Genomic DNA, 14,454 nt, shown 5'->3' with positions numbered 1-14,454 from the left:
TCTAGATCCATTCCTCATCTCTATTCATAGATGCCAATAGCACTCCCTCTCTCTAGTCATGACAATCAAAAATGCCTCCAAATTTTGCCAGCTATCACCTGGGGAGACAAAATCACCCCTGGTTAAGAACCATTTATATGTACCATCTCTCTCTTCCTGAGTCTTTGAGATGTAACAAACGTGGGCATCACAATTCCTAAATCACTTTGAGTGGAGAGGCCTTGGAGAGGAAAGAGGAGACAGTGCAGATTAGTTTTTTTTTTTTTTTAAGCCTGTTCAAGTAGGAAAATGGAGACAGAAAGAGGGGGAGTGGGAAACACAAAGACAGAAAGTGATAGAGATGAAGAAAAGGGCACTCAGAGGAATTCATTCTTACGTCATTTAGTTCACATTAGAAAAGTTAGTTCATGAGCCGGGTGTGAGGTGCATGCTTGTAATCCCAGCATTCGGGAGGCTGAGAAAGGAGGATCGCGGTTCGAGGACAGCCTCAGCTACTTAGTGAGGCTCTTAGCAACTCAGTGAGACCCTGTTTCAAAGTAAAGAATAAAAAATAGGGGTGGGGCTGTAGCTCAGAGGTAGAATGCCCCTGGGTTTCCATCCTCTACCACAAAAACAAAAAAAATAAATAAAAGAAAAGTTAGTTCACACTAACAAAAACGACGAAGGAGGTAGAATGCCCCTGGGTTCAAGCCCTAGTACCACAAAAACAAAAGAATTGGCTTTGGGCTGGGTATGGTGGTGCATGGTTATAATTCTCGTACTTGGAAGGCTGAGATAGCAACTTAGACCCTCAGCAACTTAGGAGACTGTTTATTTTTTCTTTTGCTAAAATGTTTATTTTTTTTACTTTTATTAGTGCATTATAGTCTCCCATCATAATGCAGTTCGTAGTGATGGTGACAATTGGCGGCTTTCCCCAGCTCGCTTCCCACTCCCCCTTTCCCCATACAGGATATTGAATATCCTGGTATTGGTATTCTCACAGATGTACATGATGTCAATGGAAGTAATTCCTTCATTGATCCTCCCCCTTCTCTCTTCCCCTAAAGTACCTATTTCAAAATAAAAATAAAAAGGGCTGAGGGTATGGCTTGGAGGTAGAATCCCAGCTCTTTTTATTTTTTTATTTTGAAACAGTGTCTTGCTAAGTTGTGGAGGCTGTCCTCAAACCTACAATCCTCCTGTCTCAGCCTTTCAAATATAGGTGTGCACCACTCAGCCTGGCTAGAGATCACCTTTAAATGTGCCACCAAAGAGAATTAAAAATCACCAATTCTAAGCAAGTTGACCAGGAAGTACTATCTGATAGCATTATTATGTCAATGATTCCCAAATCTGAGTTGTAGCTTCATATACCCAAATGTCTCTCCATCTGTTTATCTTACACATATTTCAAAGTTCTTATGTCTAAAATGAAACTGTTATTTTCCATAGTAAATCTTTCTCATCTCAGTTAAGGACAATGCTCTCTACCCAGTTGCTTACCCAGGAGTTATCCTCAGTTCATTTATTTTCTTTACCTTTGTCATCCAATTCATTATTAGGTATTAATAAATCTCAAATACAAATTGGGCATGGTTAAGCCGGGCGTGGTGGTGCACGCTTGTAATCCCTGCGCTTGGGAGGCGGAGACAGGAGGATCACGCAGGTTCGAAGCCAGCCACGCTGGCTTAAGAGACCCTGTTTCCAAATAAAATATAAAATAGGTCTGGGAGTGTAGCCCAGAGGCAGAAGGGTTTCCAGGAACCCCAGTACCACCAAAAAAGAAAAAAAAAAAAAAACCACACACACAAATTGGGCATGATTGTGCATGCCTGTAATCTCAGTACTTGGAAGGCTGAAACAGGAGAATTGCAGATTTGAGGCCAGCTTCAACAACTTAGCAAGACCCTCAGTAACTTAGTGAGATGCTGTATAAAAATAAAATATAAAATAGGGCTAGGGATGTAGCCCAGAGGTAGAATGCCCCTGGATCCAATCCTCAGTACTGCAAAACAAACAAACAAATCTCAAATACAAACCACTTCTATCTCCATTACCACTAGCCCAAGTGATTATCCTCCCTTTATTGGATACTGCAACATTTTCCTCTTGTCCCTTCACTACACTTACCACAATTAGTTTAATTTATTCATCTGCTGTTTACTTGTGATTTTCTTAATCTCACTTCTCTACTAGAATGTATATAAATTTTTCAAGGATAGATACAAAATCTGTCTTGTTCACTATAATATTTCCAGTTCCTAATATAGTACCTGGCTCATCTCAGGCACTTAATAAATATTTTGCCAAGACATCCTGCTGCCTCGGCATCTATGTGTTGAGACCCCACTCCACATAGTTAATCGGCAAAAAAGCCCTGAGAAGGAGGAATCGTCTCTGGCCAAAGTACCCCCCACTTTTTGATACCCTTCACTATTATTCCTTTTAACTTTCTACACGAATTGCTCCAGTGATGTGAAATCAGGACTATAAAAAGAAACTGAGTCCGTGGAAATAAACTCTCTAATAATTTGTCTAAACGTCCTTGGCTCTGCTCAACAATAATGAAAAGACTGGCCAGAATTCAGGTACTGTGATAAGCACCCCAGCTGCAGCAATCACAAATGGCCTCCGACCTTCATCACTATCCATTAACTCCGACAAAGTAGCTCAGTTCAAAGTAACTGTTTACCCTTGAAATCCTGCCTAGAGACAGAGAAAAACCTTATGTGTGACCTTAAAGCAATTTAGTTGATAAACAACTTAGCTGCCCAAATACAATAGACCCAAAGAAAAAGACTGTTGACTGACCGCATAGTTAGAAATGAATATGACAAAATAAAGGACAGACATTCTAAATATATATGTATGAAGGAAAGGAAATACCGTAAGAGTAAGAAAAGCATTTTTGCATGAAGAAGAGCTTATCATAGAAAGTCCCAACTGGGAAAGGAAGGAATTAGAAAGTTAGAAGCAGGCTGCAGAGAGTTTGTGACAGGGAAGTGGATTATTAAAGATGAGTAGGCTTTTAATAGGCTTGTTGTCTAAAGAAGAGTGCTCAGCAGTTAAGGAAATACATCTGACAATTAAAACTAAGAACCTTGTGGTGTTGTTTGTGATATTTTGTCTGCCAAACTGTGTTGTGAGTATGCTTAAGCTTTCAGACTTAGAAGATAAGGTACCAACACCTGAAGAAACTCCATCACATCCACCTGAATCACCACATTTCCCCACACTTGCTATATGAACTGAGCCCAAAAAGATGGAAAAGTTCCAGGAAAAGTTAAAGAAGATTCCCCGAGAAGCTCCCAAGCCTTGACTATTCTGGGAGGCTGCCACCTGGAACTGCTTATCTGCAAGACCTTGGAGAGGAACAGGAGTTGGTCTTTTCGAAGGCCAACAGCCAGCTGAAAGACACTCACCCTCCTTTTTCTTTTAACTTTACTGGGGAAGGGTATAAATTTCTTGGGGTTTTCATAATAAAGTGTCATTGGCTCAAGAAGCCTTTGTCCACCTCAGGTTCTTTCCAAAGCGTCGTCATTTAGGGACCTAAAGAAAATTTAGTCCCTAAAGGGAAAGAATCGCTGCAGATAAGATTCTGCAGAACTCCACCTGCCTTTTGCCCCATCTTTCTGAGGATTTGACCGGGAGCGGACAATAACGACCCGACTGAGATTAGTCTGCAACAATATTTGATAATACTTGTTGAATAAAAAAATGAAATTCTAATAGCCCAGAATTATAACATGATTCTTATAGCAAATAGTTGGAGTCCTTATTTAATTATACATGGTAAAAACAATTGAAATTAACATAATTAAAATCAATTTTATTACTGTATGTCTGAAAGTATGGAATTGAAGTGGTATACTTGGATCACAGAAAAGAAAAGAATCAGCCAGGATTTGGCCATGTTTTTTCATCCAGCAATATTCAAGATAGAGAAATCATGAATGCAAAAAAAAAATGTTAGTCATTGAGAAATACACTTATTCTAGAGTATCTATAATTTCTTAGACTTTACCTGTGGCCTTAATAAAATGGGCCTTAATATCACCCAGCCTTCTGAGTTCACTGTCTCTTTGCAGCCAAAGGCAGCAGAGCTGGGGCTGGTGAGACAAGTGAGGTGGTGGAGGCAGGGACCCCGGCACCACCCCCTCCCCATGGCCTCAGGGCTGCTCCCCTCTGGGCTTCAGAAAAGAGAGCCCTGCAGTGGGCCCATCTGCCAGAAACATCCTAGGGTCCTGGTGTCTGGGCAAGGGGGGAACCATATTATAAAGGTGCTGGTGATGGCAAATGAGGAGCAAAATTGCCTTCAAAAATGACCACAATGAGCTGGGTGTGATGGAGCACGCCTGTTATTCCATTACTTGGGAGGATGAGACTGGAGGATCACAGGGTCCAGGCCAGTCCTCAGGAACTAGCCAGACTATATTTTAAAATAAAAATATAAAAAATAGGGCTAGGGTGTAACTCAGAAGCTCAGGGCCCCAGAGTTCTATCCTCAGTACCACAATAAAACAAATAAGCAAATAAATAAATACAAACTAACCCTCCATTGTGGTGGTGCACACTTGTAATTCCAGTACTTGGTAGGCTGAGACTGAGGATAGCAGGGTCATGGCCAGCCTCAATAACTAACTGAGATCTTCTGAAACTTAGTGAAACCCTGTTTCAAAGTAAAAAATAACATAGGCCTAGGGTGTAGCTCAGAGGTAGAATGCCCCTGATAAATAAAAATAAAAGATAAATAAAAGGCTCCAGTGAATCCTGAGGGATGAGCCTGAGACGCATTTGTAGCCTAAGGAACAAAGAAACTGGAGGTGAATACACCAGCCTAGCACAGTTGTTCTTTAAGGGAAACAACACTGCTGACAGGGTTGTCGTCTTATTCTTGGAAGTTACCCTTCTTGTGGAGCACAAGACAGTCCAAACCATTGTAGTTATGATCAAAGAACAAAGGAAGACAATCAACCAGGGTCAAGAATATGAAGTTCTAAAAAATTAGCTTAATATTAGTAGGGCATAGCGGTACACACCTGTGATCCTAGCACTTTGGAGATTGAGATGGAAAATCACAAGTCCCAGGCGAGCCTCAGCAGCTTAGTGAGACATTCTGCACTTTAATAAGACTGTTTCAAAATTTTAAAAATTAAAAAATAAAAAGGGTTTAGAGTGGAGCTCAGAGGTAGAATGCTCCTGGGTTCAATCTCCAGTACCCCAACCCCTCAAAACTAAATTAATACTAAGGACAGAGAGGTAATAGTGAAAAGGTATAGCCTTTGCCACTGCCCTGGCTGCTTCTGCCAGGACTGAGCTTTGGGTCATAGTCATGGCCTACTCCCAGCAGGAAGGGAAGGATGGAATAATACTTCTTACCAATGAAGATGGCTGAACTCCCACCAATGCAGAGCTGGTGCTGACAACCCCAACGACCACATGAGGACCACCATGCCTTCCTTACAGACATTGCAGTCTGGGTGTGAGGGGGAAGGTGGGGAGGCTCTTCATACTGCAAAAAAGAAGGAAAGCTGTTCACCCACAGGCCCCGACCAGGCCATCCACAGCACACCTGGTGATGAAAGGGCGTCTTGTAAGGAATGGCCGGACCAATAGGCTGCTCAAGGTGGTCTCATGCACCTTCTGGAGCCTACCATGCAGTACTGACAGTGCCCACTCCCTGATCCTGTGCTTAGAGGATTAACACAAACAAAGAAACACCAGAAGACTCCTAGAACTGAGGAGCAAATTCAGTACAGAGCTGGATACAAAATCAACTCAAAACAACAAGTTTCTCTTTTCTCTTTTGCTTTTACTTTTGAATTGTATTAGTGCAGTGTCATTATACATCACAATGAGATTCAAAGTTAATGCAAATATACATGCATGAGTGCTTGGTGTATTTCCCTTTACACCTCTCTACTATCGATAGTTTTTCTAGACACCAACTACCAATTCACTGAAAAAGAAACTTAGAAAACAACTGTGTTCACAATAGCCTCAAAGAGAAAAATAAGTCTAACCAAGGAGGGGAAAAAAATCCTCTACAGTAAAAACTATAGAACATCAAAGACAGAAATTGCAGATGACCTTAGAGGATGGGATAACATCCCATATTCTTAAATAGGTAGAATAAATATTGTCAAAATGGCCATACTACCAAAAGCAGTCTACAGATTAAATACAACTCCTACCAAATTACCAATATCATTCTTCACAGAGCTACTAAAAGGTCTTAACATTCAAGTAGAAAAACAAAGACTCAGAATACCAAAGCAACTTTGAGAAATAAGAACCATGGAGGAGGCATCACAATACTGGATTATGAAGTATACTACAGAGCTACCATAACAAAGACAGCACAGTATTGGCATAAAAAAGACACATAGATCAATGGAGTAGAATAGAAGATATAGAGACACTTCCTCACACTTATAGCCAGTTGATTGATAAATATTTCTTGGTGCAATGCAATCACACATCATAATAAAGTTGAGTGATGGAGTCATACATACACACAGCGCTTTGTGAGTTTCTTCCCTGGGTCCCGCCCTATTACCTCCCCATCCCGGCACATGATATTGAGATTGACATGGATAATTTCAAATATGCACATAGCATCAGTGAAGGTTTTTTTTTTTTTTTTTTTTTTTGGTGGTACTGGGGGTGGAACCCAGAGGCTTTCTACCTCTGGGCTATACTCCCAGACCTTTTTTATAATTTTTATTTGGAAACAGGGTCTCACTAAGTTGCTGAAAGCCTCACTAAGTAGCTGTGGCTGGCTTTGAACCCGTGCAATCCTCCTGTCTCAGCCTCCCAAGCGCGGGGATTACAAGCGGTCTTCATAGAGTCTCCTTCCCCTTGTCCCCCTCTGTAAACCTACTCCCTCACTCCACTGGGGTTTCTCCTCTATCTGGATTCCCTCTTATATCTCAATTTCTCCCTAGCTTTCACAAATGAGAGAAAACATGACCCTTCACTTTCTGTGACTGGCTAATCTCATCCAACATAATGTTCTCCTATTCCATTCATTTTCCTGCAAATGGCATGTTTTTGTTCTTTATTAGCCAGATGGTTTTGACAAAGGTGCCAAAACCACACACTGGAGAAACAGGCAACCTTCTCAAGACATAGTGCTAGGAAAGCTGGATCTCCATGTACTGAGGAATAAAATTAGAGCCCTGTCTCTCCCCCTGCACAGAAGCCAAGATGGGACAAAGATGAAGAAATTGCACCAGAAGCTTTGTGATTACTAGAAGAAAACATAGGAGCAATCTCCAGTATATAGGCACTGGTAGAGACTTCCTCAGGTAGACCCAGAGCTCAGGAAATAAAACCAAGAACCAATGAATAGGATGGTGTCGGATGAAAAACCTTCTGTGCAGCAAAGAAAACAGGAGTCTGAAAAGACAATCTACAGAATGTTAGAAAATCTTTGCAAGTTACTTGTCAGAGGAGTGATGTCTAGAATATACAAAGAACTCAAAACACACTAACATCCAAATGACCCAATCAACAAATGGGCAACTGAACTGAACAGACACTTCTGAAAAGAAAAGCAAATGGCTAAAAATATATGACAAAAAGGTCTAACCTCATTAACATTTAGGAAAGTGTCCATCAAAATGACACTGAGATTTCATTTAAAACCAGTTAGAACTTCTGGGAAGATGGCGACCGAGAAAAGTGGGGCTTAAGAGCCCCGTTAACAACCAATCTCCATTACCACAAAATCAGTGCCTTTCATAGCCAGAAAACACCATCACCAGAGAAACAAAAAAATCACCAGGCTCCAGAGAGAAAGCGGACTGAGAACAGAGCTCAGAGCCACAGAGGAGATAACTGGCCTCACACCCGAGGACGTAGCAGCAGCGCCATACTGCCGGCGGTAGCGGCAAATTCACTGGACGGCTACAGCAAGCCGAGGTGAGCCGCTGTGGAACAGCCAGGCGGGATTTCTCGCTGCAGGTAAAATCTAAAGCTACCAGTGGCTGAGCTCAGCACACGCCGTAGGGATTCAGAGTGGAAATCAAAACCAAGAAGAAATATGCCAGCCTCACGGCCGAGGGCGTGGCAGCGGTGCCATATTGCCACCAGCGGCAGCAGCACTGAATTCAGCGAGGCCATTACAGCTACATCTGCGTACTCAAGAACAGTGAGTCAAATTGCGGGCCACAGAGGAGAAATCCCAGTACTGTACTCCCTGGGACTTGACCCAGTAGGGGAGGGGCGGTGGCAGAGATATCACACCATAGGAGAACGTGCAACCTGGCACCCCCCACAGTCTAAAGCAGCCTCTATCGACTCTCTGGGTCGGAGACTCTGTGATACAACCCAGTAAAGGAGTAGTGGGGTCTGAGATACTACTGACTCGAGATCCAGAACACCTTAAGTGAAGTCATAGTGACCCAAGGGAAGAACCCAGAGAAGGCACAAACTTCCGAAATCATGGGAAAGAGGAATAATACTGGAGCAATGAATGCCCACAACCCCACAACATCAGAACCTGATAAAACAGAAAATCAGAGATTTCTAGAAGATCAAATCAGGAAAATAACTGTAGAAATAATAGAGGTGCTTCAAAAAGAACTCAGAGAGAGCCAAAAAGAGATAAAGGATGCAATTAATGAAGTAAAGGCCTCAATTCAAAGCACAAACAACCGATTAGAACACATGGAGAACAGAATCTCGCTCTTAGAAGATGATTATTCCAAAAATGAACGCATAGTTTCTAATCTAGGAAAAAATATCCGACAGCAGGAATCTGATATTGAAGAAATATGGGCCCATTTTAAGAGAGCTAACCTAAGAATAATTGGAATAGAGGAGGGAAAAGAAAGTGAAACCAAAGGGATCAACAATCTCTTCAAGGAAGTAATAGCAGAAAAATTTCCAAACATAGAGCAAGAGGTTGATACACAGGTCCAGGAAACTTATAGAACTTCCTTTAGACAGGATCAGAGAAGAGGATCCCCACGCCACATAATTGTCAAAATGACCAATGTGGAAGCCAAGCAGAGAATCTTAAAGGCAACAAAAACAAAGGGCCAAGTGACATTCAGAGGCAAGCCAATTAGAATCACTCCAGACTTCCCAAACCAAGTCATGAGAGCCAGAAGGGCTTGGAGTAACATATTCCAAACTCTGAAAGAAAACAACTTCCAGCCAAAAATTTCCTACCCAGCAAAACTTTCTATCAAATTAGATGGAGAAATAAGAAGCTTCCATGACAAACAGAAACTGAAGGAATTTTTGTCTTCAAAACCAGCACTAGAGAAAATACTCAAAGAGATTAACTACAAAGAAGAAATAGGTAACACACACCAGAACCAGAGAAACAAGATTTTCCATCCAACAGTCAACTAAGATTGGTTATCTGTGGAGATTCATTACTTATGTTAGTCTTTTACCTATCTCTAAATGGTATTGTTTGCCTTTATTGTTAATTTTTAGGATTTCTAGTTGGAATATTAATATACCTTCAGATATAGCATTTGGAAATATTTTATCCCATTCTATTAGTAACTGTTAACTCTGTTAACATTGTCTTTGGATATACAGTATTTTTTTTTTATTTTTTAGGGAGTTTGTATACTCTTCTGTTGCCTGTGCCATTGAAATCATACCCAAGAAATCACTGCCAATTTCAGTGTTGTGAGGTTTAATGACCCAGATTTTCTCCTAAAAGTTTATAGTCTTAAGATTTATATTTAGGTCTTTTATCTATTTTGAGTTAATATTTGTATATGGGATTAGGTAAGGGTCCAACTTTATTCTTTTCCATGTAATTATTATGTTTCAGCAATATTTAGTTAAAATATTATTTCTACCACCAAATGTTCGTGGAAACCTTGTCAAAAATAACTTGACAATATAGGGAAGAATTTAGCTCTAGGCTTTTATTTAACTCCAATGGTTTATATATCTGCCTTTAGAATAGTACTACACTGTTTCAATTATTGTAGCTTTATATGGTTTGAAATCAGAAAATATATATCTTCTAGCTTTGTTCTTTTTCAAGATCGTTTTTGGTATCTAGAGTCCATATTCCATATTAGGATAGAGTTTTTTTTCTGAAAAATAAATATATAAATATATGATAGTTTCACCTAAAAAAAATAGAAAAAAATATTCTCTGGTAAGAAAGAAAGTAAAAAGAAATATTGAAATGTTATCTTTAAGTCATCAAAAGCTTGGTATCAGACAAATGAAACTTATGTGAGATTATCATTTTTAATTTTGGATAAATTGCTATAATACTAGATGTCAACCACTAAGCCAAACATGGGAGGGAGGGATGGGGAGAGAATGGGGTGGGGATCGGGTGGGGGCTGACTGGGCGATGTGTGCATGTATGTCTACTAAAATTTGTATCCCATTATGATGTATGAATACAGTGCACCAATTTAAAAAAAATAAAACCAGTTAGAATGGCAATCATCAATACAAACGGCAATTGATGCTGGCAAGGAGGTAGGAAAGTGTAGGAAAGTCTTATACACTGTGGGTGGGATTGTAAATGAGATAACCACAATCCACAGGGAGGTTCCTCAGAACACTAGGCATGGGGCTGGGCAAGATGGTGAACACGTGTAATCCCAGGACTGTGATCCACTTCATCCAAGCCTGCTGCTGCTGTGTCCTGGCCCCCAGAGCCAACAGAGTGGCTCCAGAGATAGGGGGCCAGAGGTGGCCCAGACTTCAAAAACAGAGTCGCTTTGAAGGGAGCAACAGACTCTTCAGGAATAAAGTTGTTCCATAAACACCAGGTGGATGAACCAGCACCCAGGATCCGGACTTTGCCCAGAGAAGACTTAGCTGCAGGATGACGCGCTCCAACTGCCAACTGCCTGGGCTTCTCTGAACGAGAGGCCCCGCCTAGGAGAAACCAGACTTTCCCCAGGAAACAACCCTTTTCCCCAAATTGAAAATTGATTTTTTTTTTGTGTGTGTGGTGGTACTGGGGATGGAACCCAGGGACTTCTACCCCCGGGTGCACTCCCAGACCTATTTTATATCTTATATGAAAACAGGAACCCCAGTACCACACACACAAAAAAGTTTTATAACCAAGTGTGCTATGAGAGTGCAGTGTGGTGTAGTTGCTAAGAAATTGCTTAAACTAATAATGTTGATCAGTAATATTGTGTGTAATAATTATAAGTCAATAATAGTTAAAATCTTAAATAATGAGTTTATGGTAATTAATAATAAAAAGTTACAAGAGTATTTTTTAAGTTAAATAGTCCTAAATAAGTTTAAAACTTTAAGTCTACCTATTAGTTAAGGTAGTTAAGGTCATCCGCCCTAGCTAAGAGCATCTGCCCTAGCTAAGGACATTCACCCTAGTTAAGGTCATCCGACCTAGCTGAGAGCATCTGCCCGAGTCAACCTTAGATAAGAGACTCTCATGTGATCTGAGGTGACTCTCTCTCAAGTGACCTTCTCTCATGTGATCCTGTTATCTTCGGGAACATCTGTGTGCTTCGTGTAGCTGCTTTAATGTAGAGTTGTAAATGTTAAAAGTCAGGGCTGATGTAATAAGAATGACTTTGCAACACAATAGTAGATAAGATACCCCCTACCCCTACCCTGCTATCTTAAAAAACGGTCTATACAAGTTACCTTATTGGATGGAAGCTGTAAATTCAAAAAGCGTCATCAATGGTGTAATAGAATGACTTGCAAGATGTTGTACAAGTGTATAAAAATCCCCCCCCAAATGGTAATCGGGGTCCATGCCATTTCTGCTGTGCCAGAGGTGCTTGGGTCCAGGTTCAAACCTGTAATAAAGTGTGGCTTGACAGACTAATAATTGGCTGTGGACAATTATGCTCGCTACAACATATTCTTTAATGTAAGTTTCAGATAATGGAGTAAATTTTTAGTAGAACAATTCATAACGAGTTATTGGCAGCACTTAAGGAATGTCGAAGCTGTTGATTTCAAACCAGGGGTAGAGAGGACAGTCATTGAACAAAAATGGAGGTTGAGCCAGGTATGATGGTGCACACCTGTAATACTAGTACTTGGGAGGCTGAGGGAGGATCACAGGTTTGAGGCTAGCTTCAGCAACTTAGTGAGACCTTGTTTCAAAATAAAATGGGCTGGAGGTGTATCTCAGTGGTAGAACATCTCTGTGTTCAATTCCCCATACTAAATAAAAACTGGGTGTGGACGAAATTTCTGAAAAATAAAGGGATAAGGTTTGCCATTCTACTGAGTTGTTTGCAGGAAATACCCAGCTCTCATATGCTGATGATAGCCAGAGACATGGGAGAGGAGGGATCTGTTAGGGGACAAATGAATGTGGCTACTCAGAGGGCAGTGGGAGGGATAGGAGAGACCATCTCAGGATGGCTGAGTGTCCAGGAGGATGAGGAGTCTCATAGAAGGAGTCCCAGTGACAGATGCCAACAACTATGCTGTGCTTAGATATAGACAGTCCCCTGAAGAGCCCATGTGTTGATTCAGAGTTGGTGTAATTAAGTCATGAGGGTGGTAATCTCATCAGTGTGCATCCATTGCGATGGCTTACTGGGCGGTACAGGAGGGCGTGGCCTTGGACACTGCTTTTGTCTTTGAATCCCCTTGCTTGCTGGCTTGCTGGCTTGCTTCTGGCCTCCATGATGTGAGAGTAGAGCCCCTGTTCTCATCCTCCCTCTGCCTTCTGTTGCTATGCCTTGAGCCCCACACAGGGAACCAGGCCTGCCATGGCCTCCTTCCCGAGGGAGGGTAGGAAACTTTCCCAGCTGTATTCTGTTCAGAATAATTGAGTGTGAACATAGTTGGGAAAGAAATGTGTTTCACATACTCCCTTTATGATTCACTGCAAAAGAAGGCGATAACATTCTCGACAGATCAGCAGGATTTCAAAGGAATGAGTCAGTGTACCTTGTATCTCTGCAGGACCTTGGATTGTCACTATTCGTGGTCCACATTCTCCTTTGCTCTTTTAAACAGTTTCTGTCAATGTGTCCATAATAGTGAGGTTCATGGAGATACATTCACATATGCACATAACATTATCTTCAAAGAACTCTGTAATGTTACGATCCCATGCCTAGTACCTACTAGGAGCTCGATAAATGCTTGTAGAAAGAATACACAAGCCAGATGTGGTGGCACACACTTTGAATCCCAGTATTTGGGAGGCTGATACAGGAGGATCAGAGGTTCTCAGCCAGCCCAGTAACTTAGTGAGGCCCTCTGTAACTTAGTGAGATCCTGTTTCCAAATAAAAATTTAAAAATAGGATGGGGAATGTAGTAAAATAAAAAAAAATTACCTCTCTCTCCTATTAGGTCATTTCAGCCCTCCATTTAATGATTTAATTGTGTGTGTGTGTGTGTGTGTGTGTGTGTGTGTGTGTGGTTGGTTGGTTCTGGGGATGGAACCCAGGAGCATTCTACCTCTGAGCTATCCGGCTCTATTTTATTCTTTTATTTTGAAATGGCCTCACTAAATTATGAAGGTTGGCCATGAACCTGGTATCCTCCTGCCTCAGTCTCCCAACTACTAGGATTACAAGCATGCGCCACCATGCCCAACTCATTTGCATGTTTTTAGGGCTAGGTGTGGTGGCACACGCTTCTAATCCCACTACTTGGTAGGCTGAGACAGGAAGATCACAGTTCACGGCCAGCCTCAGCTATTCTTTATGGCGTTTTGGAGGGAATGTGTATTAGGGATTGAGCCCAGGGTCATTCCACCTCTGAGCTATACCTCCAGCCCTTTTTATTTTTTCTTTTGAAACAGGGTCTTGCTAGGTTGCTTAGTCTCACTAAGTTGCTGGGGCTGGCTTCAAACCTGCAATCTTTCTGCCTCAGCCTCCAAAGTACTGGAATTACAGGCATGTCTACCATGCCTGGCTGCATTTTCTCTTTTTTTTAAATTACTGCCACATTATAATTATACAGAATAGTAGGTTTCATTGCGACAGATTTGTATATGCACATAAAATAATTTGGTCTGTTTCATTCCCCAGCACCTCCCCCTCACTATCTCCTCCTCTTCCTGTTCATTCTGGTCTCCTTGCTACATATAAAACATATGACCCCGACTTTCTGATTCGTGTGTGTGTGTGTGTGTGTGTGTGTGTGTGTGTGTTACTGGGAATTGAACTCAGGGGCATTCTACTTCTGAGCTACACTCCCAGCCCTATTTTTATTCTTTATTTTGGAAGAGGGTCTCACTAAGTTGCAGAGGGCCTCACAAACTAGCTGAGGCTGGCAGCGAACCTGCGATCCTCCTGTCTCAGCCTCCCAAGTACTGGGATTACAAGTGTGCGCCACCACGCCCGCCTCACCATTTACTTTGAGTTTGGCTTCTTTCACTTAACATGATGCTCTCTAGTTCCATCCATTTTCCTGAAAATGACATAATTTCATTCTTCTTTATGGTTTTACAGTCTTCTGTAATCAACCAACCTACTATAATTTTATCCTACTCTGTTATCAAATAATACTTATT

This window comes from Muscardinus avellanarius (genome assembly GCF_963383645.1).
Source record: "Muscardinus avellanarius genome assembly, chromosome: 19".
Classification (NCBI taxonomy): domain Eukaryota; kingdom Metazoa; phylum Chordata; class Mammalia; order Rodentia; family Gliridae; genus Muscardinus; species Muscardinus avellanarius.
Note: the sequence above shows the minus strand (reverse complement) of the source record.